The sequence below is a fragment of the Adiantum capillus-veneris genome, chromosome 1, assembly GCF_014529385.1.
Source record: "Adiantum capillus-veneris isolate H3 chromosome 1, ASM1452938v2, whole genome shotgun sequence".
In the NCBI taxonomy this organism is placed as follows: domain Eukaryota; kingdom Viridiplantae; phylum Streptophyta; class Polypodiopsida; order Polypodiales; family Pteridaceae; genus Adiantum; species Adiantum capillus-veneris.
In genome coordinates, this window is record NC_140931.1 from 106,509,796 (window position 1) to 106,530,595 (window position 20,800).

The following is a 20,800-nucleotide window of genomic DNA, read 5'->3' on the forward strand; positions in this document are numbered from 1 at the left end:
GTGGTAAAAGGGTCGTCACTTTCGTACGTGCCACATTGAAGAATGTAGAACCACCATGGATCGTTTCATCATGGACAACTTTGACACAGACGGTGATGAAACCGGGTTTTGTGGAACTATTGAAAGGATACTAAAGGTTAATTTTAGAACCTTTCATACCTTCATCTTTAAGTGCAAGTGGTTTGCAAATGTATCTAGACGACATGAGAGTGGCCTCTACATGGTGGACTCTAGTGTGCATCACACATGGAGGTATGACAATTTAGTTTTACCGCGCAATTGTGAGCAGGTGAGTGACATGTACCTTTTTTATTCTTATTTGCTTGTAGCATTAGTTATACCAATGTTACTCACTTTGAGCTCCACCAACCAAAACTTTGATTCATAATTCCCGTAACACCTCGAGGGAGACCATTTTTTCCACTAATGAAGTGGAGACTATCTTTGATCCTCTTCCACCTCCGACTTTGGATGAGGTGGAAACAAAGGAGAGGGAGGTTGATGAATCAAGTTCAGCGGCAACAAGTCTTAGCGAGGATGATGGTCATGATGATGAAGATGATGAGATGAGGATAACGAACTCGAAGATGATGAAGGCAATGCATCCATAAACGACAATTTTGTTCCTCTCTTTATTGATTTAAGAGCCATGGTCTTAGAATTGGGTGATGCCTTATGTAGAGATTTTTTGAAAGATGATTCATAAACATTTTGCAGTTATAAAATTTTTTGGTCATGTAATCCATTTATCTCTCTCTCCCCCTCTTCCTCTCTTTAGATTTGGGAATATGCCCAATTATGTTAATCAATTGACAGTGATTATTTTAGTTGTAACCGAGTGTAATATTATATCCCCCCCTCTTTCTCTCTCTCTCTCTCTCTCTCTCTCTCTCTCTCTCTCTCTCTCTCTCTCTCTCTCTCTCTTTCTCTTCTTTTTTAAATTTGAAAATTTATGGCTCTAATTATTCTCTTCTGTCACCCACCTCAAACTTTCAATGTTTCAATATTAGAAACTGTTCAACATCTTTGCCTCAATCCCAGAGAAGTATTCTTCATACAAGAGTTTTTCAAATCTCTCTCCAGCTCAAATATAGTCTCGGTGAGAGGATTGACTTTTCAATTGCATAAGTGATGATTTTGAATTAAAATAGCATTTTCTACAATCAATTTTTGATTCAAAGAAATCACTTGCTTTGATGCCTCCGAGAAATGGCAACGATAACCATAAAGACCTTTTGCTCCATTTCCAACAAATTGTAAAAGAGATGTTGGATTTCAAATACTAGGAGTTGAGAATAAGCAAGGATAAATTGTCTTCCCACACGCAAATTCCAATCCACTAAAGACTCCAAATCTTGCATAGTATCCACAAACGAGCACTCATCAAACATACCTGCAATAAATTCATCATCTTCTAGCAAACCTTTCATCTTCAAACCACTTTGTACACTATTTATATGTTGTCATTCACCCTGATTTAATTCCTTACACTCTATAAAATGAATAGATACATAGTCTGATAATCCTACAAAACCTCTAGAAAATGTTTCCTTTGCATATACATCATGCAGGAACTTTTCTCTTCTTGTACCATTGCAATCCCGCTCTACAATGCTACATGGCCAAAACCCCTCATATCCCTATAGTCATTTCTCCAGCTTCATGTAAAACCTCTGTAGTCATTTTACCCTTCATATCAGATTCTATAGCGCATGCATATGGACATAGCTCTCCAATACCATTAGATTCCTCTTCTCCAACCTTGACTAATCCCTTTTCCTTAATAGGATCCACCTTCAACCCATAGGCGGCTGCCTCAACCATTGAGATGGCATGGCTAGTAGCCATGTCCTCAACTAGCTTCTTCATCCCGCCTTTTCCAAAGTTCGTCCCCAAGAGCTTACCTGTTTCACTTAAGTGAATTTTTCCATGTTTAAAGAAAATGAGCTCCTTTGTCAAAGCGTCTTTAGAAATTTCACAATCCCTCCTTCCATGGTCAGTACTATCACACCATATGCATCTATTTACAAAGCCTTCTCTATTCTGAGGTCTTTGCCCTGTAAATTGTCCTGATGGTTGCCCCTTTTCTTCTAGCCATGTAATCTTTAACATGAGCTCTTGAATTCGCTTGAAAATATCATCTAGAATGGACTTGTCACTCTTTGGAACCACAATAATAGGCTTTATGGGACTCCCATGAATACTTGGGACTTGAGTAGGACTGACTACCATCTTATCTCTTCGTCATTGTCTCTTAGTTAGCAGTGAAATGACGTCTTCAATTTCATTCCAATTAGTCTCTAAGCCTTGTTCCGCCTCCTTATCCTCAAGTAGTATCTCTAACTTCTCTTGAATCTCTTTACCTATGGCTTGCAAAAAGAGCTCTGTCTTCTTTGAGTTTAAGGTAGCCTTCTCAGTCCTTAAAAGTTGATCATAGCAACGTTCCAATTCCCTTAGCAGTTCGGTAGGTGAAAGTCCCTCTTTTGAATGAACTACCCACTCTAAAAAAGTCCTCCTCGTTATGCTTTCAGAGTCCTCCATGAAATACTCTTCCTTCAAGGCTAATTTGAATGCTTCCCAGGTTTCCCTATGCTCATTTATAATTCCTCTTACATGCTCTCTAATCTCGGGAACCACAACTAGCTCAAAACTTTGCACCATCTCTGCTTTCGGCACTTGGTGAAGTTCCATCTCCTTTACATATCCGCAAAGATAATTTGTTACATCTTTACCTTTAAATTGGTCCATTTTCTTCACCAAACATTGAAGCACTTTGGTTGAGGAAAGCTCCCTCCTTTCCGCAGCTTGTTGTTGCTGCGTAAACACTGCAAAGGCTTGAAACATTTGCATTGTGACTGGATCAAACAGAACCCCCTGTTGCTCTTGTTTCTCCATATATTTCAATATTTTTTTTTATACATTCAATGAAGCTTTTGAACCCTCACCCTAGCCTACTTTGCGTCGAGTTCACCAAAAATGTGTCAAGAAGTGTGCAGTGTGACTAGGAAAGCACCGAGCCTCTGATTGTGAGGATTCGTAGAAAATTCAAGCAAGGCGTAAATGATTTGAAGCCAAAAACACACTAAAAAAGAAAAAATCTCCAGACATGAAAACTCCACTTTGAAAATAAACCAAGATCAACTCAAAACTCTTGTGTGTGTGAAGATTAGGTGTAGCCTCGCTATGAATTATGCAATGCTCGTTCGACCTGTTAAAAACCCTAAATTTACACTTTGATTCTTTGTCATGACCAATTCATGGAAGCTTCAGTACTTCATTGATGAAGCCCAAGTAGTTATTTGAGGAGGGGAAACCCTAGTTGGAGGCCTCACAATCTCAACCATAGTGGAAGCAACATGGGACTGCACTAGCACCCTGTAAAGAAATGGCTGTATCTCCTTGATCATATGCCCAAATGAGCTAATTCTTGGCTCTAAAATTTCCCACAAAACTTGATCAACAAAAAAACCCATCATTGTTGTGGAATTTTGTGCTATTTTCAGCTATGTTTGACCATTTTAAGGCCATTTTTAGCCCAAAAATGCCCCTTCTTGTTCGGAAAAATGCCAAAAGAGATGGGAAAAATCCCTAAATTTTTGTAAAAATCCTATTCGTCTCAAATTTCATGTTGAGTGTTAATTTTGCACTTGGTAAGAACTTTGGACATGTCTTTTATGCCCGCGCATGAAACCTGCTAGTTTTGGCCGAGAATGCCCACATGGAACTTTCTAGGCAAAACGAACGTGCCACTTCGATACACTTGACATTTTTACATTCCTAAAGAAAATTAGACATTATTTAATGTCTTAAAACATGCAACGGTGCCACGTCCCTGGCCTCGCTAGCCTGGCAAGGTATGTACACACCTACAACCATGGCATCCGTTTTCCCATATATCACACTATGTACATCATAGCATTTGGTCCCACACAACACAAGAATTGAGAGTGAGGTAGATATTGTAGTTTCATATTATGAAAAGTGCCACCAAACGACAACGTGATATTCAAATTTCCATTCTTCTATTGCCTTCAGTTCTTTCTGCACACAGTTTCAATCAATCATGTCTCAGTCGACACTTGTAGCTTGTCCACGAAAAACTTCTATGAGGAATACGAGAGATTTATATCACATGCACATAGAGCTCTCACGAGAGTATGAACCGCTCTACAAGAAAAAATAAACATACGCTTTTTGAGGCTTTGAAGGAGAACTTAAGATCGCAAGGCATGAAAAATGTGGACCTTTGACTGGACGACAGAATGTATCCAAAGCATACCATCAAAAAATCCATTCCAAATTTCAAGGATATTACATCCTTAGTGAAATATGTCAGAGATGGCCACCATGGATTGTATGGCTACACTAAGCAGTTGACTGCAAGAAATGACGTTTTGCAACAAGAGAGAGATATTGTATACAATGAGAATGCCCGCTTACACCAAAAAGCTGTGCATTATGCTCAACAGGTTGTAGGCATCAAGGAGACCATCAAGGAGGTTACACAACAACTTAACGAGAGAAAAAATAGCGCTAGGTCTTTGCCAAAGAGAAAGAAAACTAAGAGACATTGAGGACTTGAAAGTTGGCTTAGGAGGAATCACGAAAAGATTGCAAGCCATCAAGTGAGTTCATCTATCCTTCTTAGGTTTATATTCATAAACTCTCACATGTCTTACTACTAACATGCTTGCGTAGATATTTGCTTCACCTTGATAAGGAAGTGGAGCACAACACAACCACCTCCTCTGCCCATTATGGGCTCATATTGAATCGCAAAAATGTAGCTGGCCTCTTGGATGATAAGCGCTATGATAAGATCATTGCTAAACAGCTTGGCAGCCTTTTTCAGAAGAACCAACTCTTTGAATGGGACGTTCAATCAATTTTGGATGAATTCGGTATATCCAATAAGGGATATGCTGCCATTTTCAAGTATGTAGCATCATTTATAGTGTTGTTCCACTAGAAAAGGGTTTTGATTCCTAACTCCTCTTACTCAGATATGTGCAAAGATAGGTCAAAAAGCTTCGCATCAAGCACACGCTACTTCCAAACCATTTCTCTATTTAAAAAACAAGATGGGAAGTCAACGAGAAGGTGGTTCAGAAGCTAAAAAGACCTTTCCGCATTGAATCGACGTACACATTGCCAAAACGAGAAGAAATAGTCTATGAAAATTATAGTAATATTTTTTATGATATGACCATGCTGCAGTCATACATTGTGCAGTTGTTCGATGTTACTCCTGAAGAGTGCAACGAAATCTTGAAGTTTGTCATCAAGCTAGATGAGTGCGAGCTTGTAAAGGAGACAGAGGATGATTGAGTCACAATCACACTTATGAATAGATCTCTAGATGCAATCATTGGACCAGATGATCCTCAAAACTTTAGTGTGCAATCTGAGCATACTATTTTTCTTCTTGCAATGTTCAAGGTGCGTAGACATTATGTTTAAGATAATTTATCGTTATATTTCAGTTGAATGCTTTCAAATGTGTATTATAAAAAGTTCAAAATTATCCTTTCAGGTACCCACTGAGAACTTCGATATATTGAATTGGATTTTTTATCAAACAAACATACTAAAGTAATAAGGGAACAGAAAAATGAAAAGAAATTGGATGTGGAGGGCATGGGATCCTACAATGTAGAGTGGCACTTGGCTGGAAACCTAAAAACCTTGAAATGCATCTACAACGTTTCCAAAGGAGCAACAAGCAAAAGACCTTGTTTATATTGCATAGGAGGGGTTCACATCCTTGACAAACCATTTTGGAGAAGAGCTCTAGATAGGCATCTGTGCGACCCTAACTTTTGACCCATTTTGGATATCCCACTATCTAGAGTACACATATGCACAATGCATGCACTTTGTAGAATAATAAAAAAACTAATGTTTCTCTACATCCGTTTTTCCTAGACCACTCGACCTCTCTCTGCAAAGCAAAGGGCAATCTCAACCTTAGCGACGGCATTCTCAAAAATGGGCTTGCATGGAGGACATGTTAAGATAGAGCAGGATGAGAAGAGATTGAAAAATGATCGGGATGTTCCAAAGAAGTTGTCTAATGGTGGTGTGAAAGCCCCACTCTTCCTTTCAGTGCCCACAACTTGACGGCAAACCAAAAGCCAAAGTGCACAAGAAAGACAAGCATTAAGATACAACAGGTGGAAAAATCTGCACAATATTGTAGTTGACCATGCAGACAATGGTGCAGCAAAGACTCGCAAAGTGAAGGTATGGAAAACCTTGGATGCAATATCATGCTCTACAAATTGAATTCATGGATTGATGGAAACTATACAAAATTCCAAGAAGCTGTGGAGACCACTACATGATGGTATTGTAATTGGTTTGATAACATGATACTCTAATGTCTGCATGCTTTGTGTGTAGCACATTATCTATGATCACATGCCTTGGTTTCCAAGGCAATATCACAGCTTGGGTGCTTGGTCTACAGAGGGCATGGAAAAAACCCACTACCAAGCTCGTACTGGTTATTTAAGTCACACTCGACATGGAGGTGGTGCAGAAACAACACATGCCACTCTCCACCCAACCTTGCTATATATAGACTCATAGCTTGCTAACAATATAACACACCTTGAACAAATGTGAGTTCTGGTGCTTGGCCCTAGCCCTTGCACTGCCTGGTCTTACCCTAGGCCTGACATTACTCTCCCCTTGGAGAATCCTTTTCATCCTAAAAATTAAAAGTGGTGATACCTTCATAAGAAAACTGATGTTTTTTGTAGTGGCATCCTTCATGGATTCAACTGTTTATTTGACCAAAACACGGTGTAGTCACGGAGGTTTAATGAAATCGAGAAGAACATCTTGATTTTTCACATTGCTGTCCCTTTGCAACCGTCTATTGTAACCAACCCATATCCAACATAGTGTATAGACTCCATCAAGAACTCACTTCAGTATTCTAAACAAATTATCACAACTAAGAGGTGTCTAAAGGAATACCTCTTCTCACTTTCCATGAAAGTAGCTCATTGAAAACTCATCAACAAAAGATAAGTTCTTTAATTGTTATCATTACAAACCACTATAATTTTTTATCGAGGTTGAGAGCGGTGTCATATGAACATGAAGGGACTAAACCTTAGTCACAACATGCTTTTCTTGATGGTAAGAAAATTCCAACTAGAGAGATAACATTTTTAATTGAATTTCTTGGGGCTAACGTACATGCTTAGCATATCCTTTATCACAAGATTAACACTTGTAGTCTGCATATCCTCTTTGGATGACTGGTAGTATTGAGTTGTGTTTCCCACCGTTTATACACAGTTCTCCAAAATGACTGGTAAATATGGATCACAATTCCTTGCAACATTGTTGAGTAGTCAACAATGTTAGGAACAACCATCTTGGTTAAATTTGGTCAACTGATCTACAAGCACCTATCAAACCAAGCCATGACCTCTATTGGTGATTGACATAGCCACAATTAAACTCATAGAGATATTGCACCTATAGTAAGAAATGCTTTAAGTCTCAATTGCTCATGCGTCAAGGTTCTCTTGATGACTTCCCTTGCCCCATCATGCTCTCATTTTCCATGGATAGATGCTAAGAAGTTATGTATCATGTGCAAGAATGTCGTATGATAGTACCTAGCCATAAAATAGTAAGGTCTATGGGCTTTGAATCGTGAAGCTACACCATTTGATCACACACAATGGTGTTGCAAACAATGTCCATGTTGTTTTAGCCAGTTGTCATGAAGCATAAAACAATGTTGTATAGACAATGTATCATGATGCATGTCATTTAATATGTAAAAGTTTAGCATCTTTTCAACACCACCTACTATATTTCTTACATAATTAGTGTGCATAAGTATTGTGACTTGAGTAGATCACCAATACATTGATTGAATCTCATTCCGAATTTTAAAAGAATAATTCTCTGTAAAGTCAACAACTGATACAATGGCATTGCTAGGAAACTTGAGCAAACAATCCTTGAAATGTTGGGCTTGCTAGAGGAAGACAAGGTTTTGTTTGATGAAGCTTGTGAGGTGGCATTAGAGAATTTTTGGGGTCTCTTGAGGACATTTTAAGAATTGAGAAAAAATTCAACGCCACCAATCAAATGGTAGGCACCATGACAGAGATATTTTCTTTCATATTATGAAAAAGATTTTATTTTTTCTAAGAAAAAAACAACTGATAGAAAGAAAAACTTTAAATTTACCTTATTAAAGAAAATGTAATGAATGTAATCTCATGATTGTGATTTTGTAGAGTTTTGAGTAAAAGCAAAGCTTTCTTAGATTCTTCTCATTCAAAGAAGCACTCATAGTAAGGAAACACAAGAGGATTGGATGAAAACCTGATCTTTTCGTGTTCCAAGTTGATCTTAACATTAAGGCCAAAAATGGCTAGAAAAGGTTTGTTTGTTAATCCATGTATACAAAAGTATGGCACTCTTGTCTCCTCTAACTTCGGTTCTGGTGGTCCTATTTTGATGGAGAGCGGCTAAATGTCTTGATCATAAGGCTGAAACTGCTATATTTAGGTGCTTTCGGCGAGTAAGCTCATTAACTTTGCGGCCCAAAGTAATGAAGGATCATCTTTTATTCTATTTTATATTTCACAAGATCGTTGTCAAAAGATACGAAATCTATGTGAGAAGGCTCTAAAAAAAAGGCTATTAGTGACAAATCACCTACTTTTTTCAAACGTATACCTTTTCACTTTCCCTCTATTTTGTGAGAGGTTTGTCTTTTCATCTGTATTTTCTCTTTCTTTTCTAATCTTTGAGTTTCCATGGCATCTTTTGCAGTCGCCCTTCACAAAACATAACTTCTTGTGACTTTCATAACGTTAGAGAGGATGCTCTTTGGAAACCCATATCTTTTTGTGTGAATGACTCGGTAACAATGTTTCCTTCATGCAACTAAAATGTGATGAAGTAAAAAACCATTGTAAAGGTCATGTTCTTGGTTTCAGAGTGATCGAAAATCATCTGGCTAGCTAAGGTTCAACATGTGTACACATTAGGAAAAGTTTGGACTCAAAAATGGGCCTTGTAAGAATTGTTGATGTGGCATAGCTTTCAAAAAATGGGGATTGGTAAATTTTTTGCAAATAATCCAAACTTTTCGGAGGTTGGATATTTAGAATCTACTCTTCAAATGCTATCTATTGATATATAGCATGCATGTATCGGACATTGCCTTCATGTAGATCTAGAAAAAGGTGATTTTAGATTACCGTAACGGTAACAAAACCTGGCTGATTGAAAAAAAATGGCATAACTTTCATAGAAGTCATCCAAACTTTTCGGACCTTGTCTCTTTAGAATCCATTTTTCAAGAACTTTCCAATGATAGGTCATATCATGGGGTTCTGAGCAATATTTAGAGGGGTCTACCAGGTTGCTTTCTTTTGTACAACTTTGATGATGTGGCACTCTTAAAAGGCCCAAAAATGAGTTCAAAAATTTCCTAATGTGGCCAAGGATATGGTGCTAGACTTGGATGAACATCCCACACTGTCATCTTATTGTAAGTAAAAAAAAAAAAAAATCTATTTAATACAATGAATTTTTCATTCTCCCATTGTTTTTTCTCATTTTTTGACTCCATTTCATATATATTTCCTTCAACAACTGTGGAATGGCAGCCTGTGGAGAGTCTAAGTGGGACGTTCAAAGCAATGCATAAAGGGATTGCAGATGCTATGTATGATGACGAGACACCTTTTTTTACAAAACAATGGATTTTTTTGTCTATTTTGCAGAATACAAGGTGCATATGGAGAACTACATCAGTTACCCATTTCCATCATAATATAAGTTCACTTGACTGGGAAGCTCCTGATGATGCATGTACTATATCAAGATTTAAATCCAAGATCAAAGAAGACATCCTTAAAGCTATGTCACCCGGCAGGACATCAAGAAGGATTAAAGTTCAATGGTTCTTGCCTATACATGTCTTTGTGGCATGTTTCAAAAAAATGGACTTGCAGAGGACAAAGACGATGTGGCTTAATAGAAGACTTTCTATGATTGAACTGGATAATGTACTTGGAGATGGATGGAGTACCAAAAAAAAAATCCATATTGGAGATAATATTAGTTGTAGAGTAAGCCCAAATTCTATGTCTATCTCATCTCAACTATGTCATCAATCATTAGTTCTGGGCTATGACTATAGGAGATGGAGAAGAAAATTAGGTATTTGGGTTCCTCTCGACTATGAGGAAAATTGTCCAGAGTTTGAACTAAAGGTCACAGTCCATCCACACACTGAGCATAGAAGCCTTATAGTAACAACAAATTGGAGACTATAGGATGTTAGAGAATCTATTGAGTTTCTTGATGAAACATCTCCTGAGTATAGATTCAAAGTGGATGGAATTGTGGTGATCACAAGGATGGAGAATTCAATCTCTTGTATCACATGCCTTCCCCCAAAAAGAGTTGTATTTGAGCCACTTGCAAGGACTTGAAAAAACAAGTTCAATATTGTAATCATTGCATTTTGAAATATATTTGTCTTTTCTACCCTATTGTGATCATTATTTATGTTGTTTTAAACTGACATTACACCATGATACACATTTAAGAATCGAATCATTGGTAATAAGTATTTGAAGTACAAAATTATGGACCACCAAAGGGTATATGTTCGTATGGACAAAATAAAAAAAAGTGTACATAAATTTTGTGGAGTAATCAATCATGAAACTCCACTTTTCTTTTTTCCTCAGAGGATTTTGCATGCTCTGAGACCCTTTTTCTTTTGTGTTTGGAAGGGGGTGAAGTCAGTTCAGGAGGGGGTGGTGGTGACTTGGGGCTCCTTAGGGCTTGGCACGAGGGACTTGGCAAGGGTTGGTGCTTTGGGCTCCTAAGGAATGGTTGGCTTGGGTGACTTGGCAACCTTCTTTGGCAACATGAATGGTAGCTTGAAAGGTGAGCTAGGTGCCTCTCCCTTACTGTTCCTAGCTGAACGACACCTTTGAATCTTGAGTTTCAATAGTGAGTGGAATGGATGGCCCTTTGTATCTGCTTTTCTTTTTGCAGGGCTCTTCTTCTTGGTGGGGCTCTTCCTCTTGGCATGGATCTTCTTTGTAGGACTCTTCTTTGTATGGGTTTTCTTTGTAGGACTCTTCTTTGTATGGATCTTCTTTGCAGGACTCTTCTTCTTGTGATCCCTTTTCTTTTCATCCAAACCCTTGGTGGATATATCTTTCTTTGGTGGCAAAGGAGACTATATTTCATCTGTAGCTAGTGCCATAGGAGAGTCTGGATCATTTAGGTTTAATGATCTTTCCAAAACCATAGAAACAATCTTCTCTCTCACCCATGTGACCCAAGACTCTGGATATTCATGCAACTACAAAAAATAGAAAAAGAAAATAAAGGACATGAGTACGTACATAGTTAGGAAGTCAAAACAAATCAATGGCACATGAGATACACACTTATAGTGAGTGTAGTCATCCTGCACCTTGACTCAAGATATCTCCATGCATTGTCAAGCACCCTCCGTCCACAAGATGTTGAGTCTGTTTGTAAAATCACTTTCTGATTGTAGTACTTGAAACCTTCTATATTGTAATCATTATTTGTGGTACTCAAGTGACCAACGATAAGTTTGGCAGCACTGCAAGAAGCCATCAATCAAAATGGTACTAATAGAAAACAATGGGACATCAAGCATACATCTTGCTTTATACTTACAGTTTACTTCTCCCATGGTTACTTGACAATGAATTCATAAATATAATATCTTTAGCCAAAAGATTGATCATAATAAGACTTCAATGTCCTCTGCAAAAAAATAACAATTAGCTAAGAATACCACATATTATTGTACATTGTTAGGATTTAAGATTTACCCTTCAACATAGGGGTATATTATGTAATTGCAGGTTAGCATGTCAAAATCTTCAAAAAAACTTGAAACTCTTCCTTGCTTGTTAAATAGGCACTGTATCACTAGAGGATCAAGTATGGAAATTTGCATAGCTATAGCCGCTAGAAGATCTCTCATAAGACACCTAAAGTCAAAGAAAAAACATCCCCCAATGAGGCCCTTGTAGGCGCACATGCACTAATTAGCAAAGGGGCAACACATACCTGAGACAGATAAAGAGCACAATATCTCCAAGCTCAATGTTGGGGTTTACAAGCATACTTGTGTCTTGAGGGAATATGTCACAGTACACCTCGTTATCCCCACACATGGAGACATCCACAACCATTTGGCCAGTCACTTTTTCATAAACGAGAGAGATGGATGCTCTTAAAATTTCTGCCTGCTCTGTAAGGATAGCATCCTGTGAAATCATGTCTTGCTCCCTCTCAACCTCCTTGCCTGCTTTAATATCCTGGGCCTTTCTTTTCTCATACTAATATGTAACATCTTCAAAGCAGGATATCCTGCTTTGATATCCTGGGCCTTTCTTGTCTGATACTAATATGTAACATCTTCAATGACAACCCCTAAATTCTTTTGTTTCCTGGAAGGGGGGATATTTAAAATTTGGAAGGCCCTAAGATTCTCACTAGGAATAAGCTCAAGAGCCTTATCAAACTTGTACCTCAGCCTTGACACAAGCACAAAATCTTTGCTCATCAGTGTGACCCAGTGAGCAAATTCAGCTGCAATGTAGCTATCATTCATAAAGTCTATAAGAAAATACTTTCAAAAAAGTGAAGCATTAATCTCCATTTGTGGTTGAGCAGCATGGTTTTTTGATCTCATCCATTGTAATTGCCTCCTATAGAACCAATTGAATAATTCCTTTAGCGCATTGCTCCTTCTTTGTCCCCCTCCCTTTCCGTACATCTGAAAAATGAAGTCCTCGCTTGATAGTGAGATTTTTCCATTCCCTTAGTATTCCATGTTGCAAGGGGTCCTTATTTTACAAAATATGGTCCATGCAGGTACATAATATGCTAAAAATTAAGAAAAAAGGTTAGTTGAACTCATAGGATGCAATGTAAAAACATACTATCCAGACTTTAAAAAGTAAGTGAATACTCACCAAGTAATATGTGATTTCTTTTGCACCCCAAGCATCTGTGACAGTAGTTATTGAAAGCTTTATTGTCTTTTAAAAGTCATTTGCATAAGTAGCAGAGCAACTTGTTGTCTCAAAACTTTCAAAAATTATCGAGCTTCTTCCATACTTCCATGCGTTTGTTGGCTACATCTGGTCTACTTTTGACATTGGTTGTTATTACACAAAGATCCTTCCAGTAGTTCCACATAGCGTCAACTTGTTTGTTGTCATGGTTGCTAAAAAATCTTCTGGCTTTTGCTCCACCCATTGAAACATCTTGCAAAACATCACTCGTTCCTTTTGAAAGAGTAGGATCTTTTTCAGATGCACTTGACCACCATGAAAACCCATTCAAGAGAGCAAAGCCTTGCATTTTTCTATGCACTCGTCTGCAAGTTTACTTGGCTTAATAGAACATGCATAATCAAGATGGAGTCGAAGCAATTTGTGAAAGATTCTAATCTCTACATGCATTGTACATATATGTACATTTTTTAAATCTATTATTAGAATTGGATCCCAAATCATAGAATACGATGGGTAGTCGATGACGTTCACACTATTTCTCGATAGTGGTTTTCCAACCTCGTGTTTTGCAAGCCATCCTTTTGTTCCAGTGCTTGCCATGCAATACAAACATGGATACTTGGTATTGGCACCTCCACATACACCAAACATGCACTTCAATTCTTTTAGGTCAGTACTCAAGTTCCATTCTACAATAAAGTCACCCATCCATCTACACGGAGTTGTTCACCGGCTCCTCTCTTTATGAAAGACTACAAACGACTTCTCTATAATTTATACTCTTTATAGCTTCTATGGAGAGATCTAGAAAGCCACTAGAAACTATTCAGTCTATTATAGTTTCAAACACCCTTGATGAGCGAAACCAATGGATACCACTTGAAATAACAAAAGGCTCTTGGATATTACTTCAATCAAGAAAGAGAAAGAGAACGAGCTCAAATGAATTTTTGGCTTCATGGAAAGGAAGAGTAAAAGACTTTAGAGTCAATGAGAGCAAAAGAAGTGTTAAAAAAGTTCTTTTTCAGCATGTATATATGCATAAAGAACTTATTTAAAGTGAATGGACAATCTATCTTTTGATAAACAAACCTAATTGTAAGTTCATTTGATTTAGTTTTGTATTGTTTTGTATTCTATGGGAAAAGTCTTCATTCTATATTTCTTTTACATTGTAGATTTTTAGTTCTTTATGTTGGATTTTTTTAACTTTGCAGATGTTTATCCTTCCTCTTAGGAGGAATTGAAATTAGTTGAGTTCGTCATTGGTGTTTTCAATGTTTATTATTCATTCATAGGCAACCAACAATATCAAGAAAGAACAAATAGGCAACTTGCGGAATTGGGAGTATTTTTCTATGATCATTTTTTTGGAACACTAGAGATTATCTCTTTATCAGCATTCACTAGTATTGATTGGCCTCTTCCAACAAGTGAGATTACTGAATCTTATCGTCTTAAACTTTTTATTCAAGCTCAAAGAGGACTGAAGCCAGGAGTTGCTAGAGTCGATAGTGAAAATCAAGATGTGCATGCCCATTCATGTTTTTGTTGATTTCTTTGCAACCAGTGAGACCATCAAATTAAAAAATACCATGCTAGTTTGTAATAGTATCGATTATGATACTATTTTGGAGATTTTGGATAAGGGATGGATTGCAAAATCAATGAAGGAATTCAATGCAAAGTTGATTTGCAATTTGTAAATGTTAAATACATGATAAAATCTCAAAATTTTATTTTATCATTTTATTATCATCAATCTCATAGAGTGAGAGGTGTTTGGATACCACTCGATCATGATCTAGAATGCATGCAAGAAAATCAGTTGAAGCAAGTGGACATTTGGATGGATGTGCAACTTCAAACAAGTATATCAATAGGTCAACGATGTACTCTCTCACAACTCATACAAGATTTAATCACAGAGGATAAAGTGGATCTTCCAAAGAACTTTGTATTTGAAATCAATGGATAAAAGGTAAGATATTTTTACTTTCTATTTTATTTAAAGAAAATTCTTTAAAAAAATCAATGCAGATTTCTAAAAGAAGAGAGAGCCAAATGAGTTGTGAAAGTCTTCAACACAACTTGATTCACATAGTTTTCATATATGAGTAAGTTTTCTTTACAAAGAAATTAATAGCAAATATCTTTAAATCCAAATTAAACTAGTCTATTCATGTTCGATATCTGCATTGTCATATTGAATCTTATGCTTCTTTTCTTCGCTTTGATCTACTATTTTGGAGATCTTTAGATTTTTGGAAGCTAAACCATCATGAGCTTGGGATCTTGGTAAAGGGAAGTCACTTGTTTGAGGATCTAAAACTTCCTAGTCAATGTCTTCCAATCCATCATGTGGAAGATATGGAACATCCTCCAAATTTAAATCAATGGCACTTTTTTTCTTTGTTGTGCAGCTTTTTTTAGCTTAGCTCTTCCTCTCTGTCTTCGTCAGAGGCCTCACCTTGACCTTTAGGCTCGTTAGATTTCGACAAGTTCTTTTCCTTCTCCCACCTTCTTATCAAAATAATATCTACTATATCCTCGATCATATCCATTCTGAACTACAGCAAGTCAAGCTTTGTGTAATCCTGTAGTGGCATCTACAATGAAATTAAACACTCAACTACTTTGTCGTTGTTTGTAGCACAGCAAGGTCTTGATGGATTTCTTGAAGGGGTGTGTGTGTGTGAGTATGTGTGTGTGTGTGTGTGTGTGTGTGTGAGAGAGAGAGAGAGAGAGAGAGAGAGAGAGACCTGAAAAAGATGTGTGTGTGTGTGTGTGTGTGTGAGAGAGAGAGAGAGACCTGAAAAAGATGTGTGTGTGTGTGTGTGTGTGTGTGTGTGTGTGTGAGAGAGAGAGAGAGAGAGAGACCTGAAAAAGATGTGTGTGTGTGTGTGTGTGTGTGTGTGTGTGTGTGTGTGTGTGTGTGTGTGTGTGTGTGTGTGTGAGAGAGAGAGAGAGAGAGATGCACCTATTTTGCAAAAAAAAACCAATCCTTCCTTGGAGAATTGGATTTTTTTGCATAATAGGTGCATCTCCTTTTTGTGTGTGTGTGTGTGTGTGTGTGTGTGTGTCTGAGAGAGAGAGAGAGAGAGAGAGAGAGAGAGAGAGAGAGAGAGAGAGAGAGTTCACCATTAGTACCCCCTCTATAACGTTGGTGCAACCAAAGTTGGTCCGCACTAAAAAGTGTGCTATGTGATGCAAAGGGTGCTAACAGGTGCATGGCAAAGGGCTAAAGAAGGTATGAAGGCCCTGGGCAGGCAAGTGGTAGCAGAGATGTATATGCAATGCAATTTTTTAGGCCAAAAAGGCCCCAGACTGGTCCAATTTGGGTGATAGGTAAAGGTGCCCAAGATGCCGATTTGATGCTCAAGAATATGGTCTTTGAGATCCTCTACAAGTTGGTCCACAGGACTCCTCAAACGGAGTCCCGGTGTGAAAGTTATGATTGTCTGAAGATGAAGTGCTTTGCAGGTGTATCTCCCATGTGGCATGATCGAAGAGCTTATTGAGTGAACCTGAGCACCGACGACATTCGAATCAAATGCTTAAGTCCTCTTAGTTGTAAATAAAAGAAGAAAAGGGAAGGCTGGACTTGGAAGAAAGGAAAAGAAACTTAAGCTCACAAGGAAGAGGGCAAAAGAAATAAAGAAGGCTTGGATTGAGAAAGCAATAGTGCCCGACGCTATTGCTCAAGATAATTGTTTTAGAAAGTGGGAAAAAAAAGGTGAGGGACAGCGGTTTCGGGCGAAGGGTGTTTTCCTTTTGGCTTCGGAGGAGAAGGAGAATTGGAGGAGGAAGGAAATATTGGTGCGCTCGGTGATCGAAGCCGCCGTAGAAGAGTGTCATCTGTGCAGTGGCTCAAAAAGTTCGAGCGCCTCGTGGAGAAGGCGGCTAGCAAGCACTACCAAGACACGGAGCTTTTGTTGGAGCAAAGCCAATGGTTGATTTTTTGTCGAGCTGTGTGTCTACGTAGTCGAGTTTGGAGGGAGGTGTGTGCCTCTCTGTGTGAAACAGTGATGGCCATGGTGCGGCCTAGAGCACACTGTACAGATCTTGTACATGGTTTTTTTCTTTGAAGGAGAAGCTATCATTGCCGATTTTGGCGTTGTCTTTTCCCCCTTCCCCCTTTTCTTCTTTGCTCGTCTCCAGGGTGTGTGGTGCTAGTGTATGTGAGCATGTGCGTCCCCCTTGGGCCGCCTGTGTGTGTGAGAGAGAGAAAGAGAGAGAGGTATTGAGTTGTGGAAGAGCTGGAAGCAAGAAAGATCGGTGTGATCACTGTCTAGCAATTTTGCAGGTCGTGTGTGCGTTAGGCAAAGTCCAAGCAAGGCCCTGCTAGTGTGAGCCATTGTTTTTTAAGGTGTTTTTTGAGAGGACAGGGGTGTTGTGAATACCTTGAGCTATATAAGGGCCACTGTTTGTGTATCAGGTGTGTTGCTCATTCCCCCTCTCCAACATGCATTCGTGGGGTATTACAAAAACCCCTCCTTTAACATGTTTGAAAGAATAGAATGACCCCTTATTTTAGGAATTTTTTTCAAAATTGAATATAATATAAAAACTCCTTATTCAATAAATCTCTGTTAAATTGCCTAATTTTTTTGCATTCTAAAACCCCTCCTTTTGAACTCACGTTATACATTAACATGATTACATAGTGCACCCCCAGAGAGAGAGAGAGAGAGAGAGAGAGAGAGAGAGAGAGAGAGAGAGAGAGAGAGGCTTTTTTTGCACAATAGGTGCATCTCTTTTTTTTTGCTAAATATAAAAGCGATGTAGCATTGAAGCTAGGTAAAAGCAATAACAATATACAAAAAATATTTTTATTACTTCAAAATGACCTATGAGACCAAACTGATACAATTTATGTGGATCTAATTTAATGTCTGGGTACAAAAATAAAATGAAATGAAGTAAAGTGAAAGGATAAAACTAAAAGACTAAAAAGTCATACTGAAAATCATCATCTCATCGTCATCCACACCTATTTAATCAAATCCTAGTGTGCATCTAGTATCTAGTTGGATCAAATCATGACGTATAAGTCTAGTGGTATCTGTCCATGGGGGGTTTTGGAGTATCTAGTTTTAGTCAATATTATTGGTTGCAAAGTAGAGTAGGAAAGGACATTTTAGCATGAATATAACATGCAATTACCATAGGATATGTAAATTTGGGTCTTTATCTTTGACATTTCTTGTATATGAATTTATTTAATTTCAATGAGTGAACCAAATTGTTTACATAAAAAGGATGTATGGTACAACTAGCAAGGAGTAAATAAATATCTATATATTTATATATGGTTCGAAGCCTTTAATATTGGCTAAGAAAAAAGAATAATTATCTCTATTTCTTGTGTGGCAGACCATGGCTATGCTAGAAAACCAAGATGATATTTCCAAAGCGAAGTCCTCAATTATATATGGATGATTTGGAAGAGCCTGAGAAAAAGAAAACTTAAACAGGTAACTTTGTGCTACTAAAATGGCTAACTAAGAAAAATAATTTTTTACTTATAAATCTTGTATTGGTTTTTGTGACAGAAATAGAGGACCTAGAGAGTTTGCTTATAGAGCTTATCTATGATACCAAAGCCCTTGAATATTATGATCTCTATTACAAAATGTTTAATGTAACTCCTCTTGATATCTCAAAAATATTATCCTTTCATTCATCTTTCCTAGAGAAGCAAGCATTAGATTGTGAGCAGTTGGTTACGGCAAGAGAGGTAGCCTACCTTACATAAGTTTATGGGCATGCAATAGATCTTATAAAAGATTTTCCATCAGCAACTTCAAGGCTAAACAAAAAATATGTTGCAATTCTTGAGAATATATTCTCTTTCATTGTCCAAAGTGAAAGGATAAGTGTCGACTCCTTAAGAGGAATGAGGCCTTCTTAGTGTATTTGTTTTTTATTCGAGACGATGAAGGGGAACTTGAGGAGGAAGAGACTAATAGTGCTATCATTGGAAAGTCAATGAGGATGTTGAATTTGAAGAAGAGATCAACGTGCTATCAGAGGAACATGAATCTAAAAATCTTGATCTTGCAATTATTAGATCAGACACCAAGATCTTTGAGAGCCTAAGTAAGCATGTGGAACACTTACCTATACGTATTCTTCGGACCTTCTCTCTTAATGAATGTGAGTATGTTCTATTGACTAATGTTCAAAGAGATTTTAATCTGAGAGAAGATGAAATGCTTGCTATTCTTGCTCAAAGATGGAATTTCAATGTGGGTACTAATGATGAGCCAATGAAATATAAAGACTTTGTGGAGCAAGAATCTACATCCTAATCACATGAAACATGTTTTGGCTCAGCTAAACCTCTTAGAATATGGTTTGATAAAGCTTTGGAATATTGTGAACCTACTAAAGAGGATTTTCTCTTGGCACAACAAACTATTAAGGATCCCCACTCTCCAAGTGAAAAAGACAATGATGCAGAGTCAAGAGGATCTCATGTTACCATTCCAATTGTAGAAGACCCACAAAACCAGGAGAAGATCGAGGGATTGATCAACATTTGGAATGAAAAACAACTAGTCTATGATTAAAACATTAGAGTAAGTCTTCTTCACTTTTTTTTGTATATCTCTTTAAGCTATTTGTCATTACTAATTAATCTATTTTTCTTTTGTTTGAAGGTACAAGCACACAAGAATGACTTTTTGAAGAGACCGAGAGGATCAAGAGAGCTTGACTTTAGTAGAGATACCGCTTTCAAGTTTAATATATTATTCCATTCAAAGTATTCCATTAATGCATAAATATCAATTTTTGATTTGCAAACATTGTTAAGGTATCTTGGTGGCTATATTGTTCCTGCAAATAGCAACAAAGTCATTGTGCTTGAAAGAAATACTATAATCAAAATTTTTGTCTATGTCCATGGTCTGCAAGGATCTTTAGTTGGACATTATCTAACTTACACAGAATATGTGCTTTCTATTGGAGAAAAAGACCAAAATAGGCTGACACCTGGTGGAAAAAGACATTTTCTACGACATTGTGAGTTTAAAAGGTTTCAAGAACAAGAAAATACATCAAAAGGAGCTTCAGAAGAAGAGGAATACATGAAAGGACTCGGGAAGTTTATGTAGAAAATATCAAGTAAAAGTGTGTAGCTCATGTACGTGCATACACTTTAACTATTTGTTGTCTGATCATTAAGAACCCAAACGTTACTATCTCTGGTTCTATTGAATCTCAATGAATCTAACTCTTGTTGTGCAGTAGAACTCTTCCAGTGTTATTGTCTTTGAATTTGATGCGATACACTACAAGAGGTTATGTGCGCTTGTGACGCTATTAGCGACAGAAATAGATTGGGTTTTTTACTCCCCAAGATCGCTACCACCGTCGCTAAAAATGTTGTTGCGAGAACGTTGCTATATGTGTGGCTATATATCTTTTCATACAGCGACACCTATAGCGACAATTGCAGTCCTTTTGTAGCGATGCTCGTAGCGTTGTTGCAGAACCTTATATAGAGACTCTTATATCGACGCCCAAGAGTAAAATTGTTTGGGTGGCAGAGCATTGAATGCCTTGCCACCCATCAACCATATTGAATGTTTCCAGAATAAAGTATACCTAAATGAATCCAAGATAAACACAGATTCACCTTTGACAGAAAGTGCAGGATATAGACCGAATTAAAGTAGTCAACCACAAGACAATATAAACATTAACTCCATCATGCATAG

At 37.6% G+C, this 20,800-nt stretch overlaps 1 pseudogene; it reads left to right on the top strand.

The window, feature by feature from the left end:
- Nucleotides 1-4,262: 4,262 nt before the first annotated feature.
- Nucleotides 4,263-20,194, top strand: LOC147465320 (uncharacterized; annotated as a pseudogene).
- The last annotated feature ends 606 nt before the right edge of the window (nucleotides 20,195-20,800 follow it).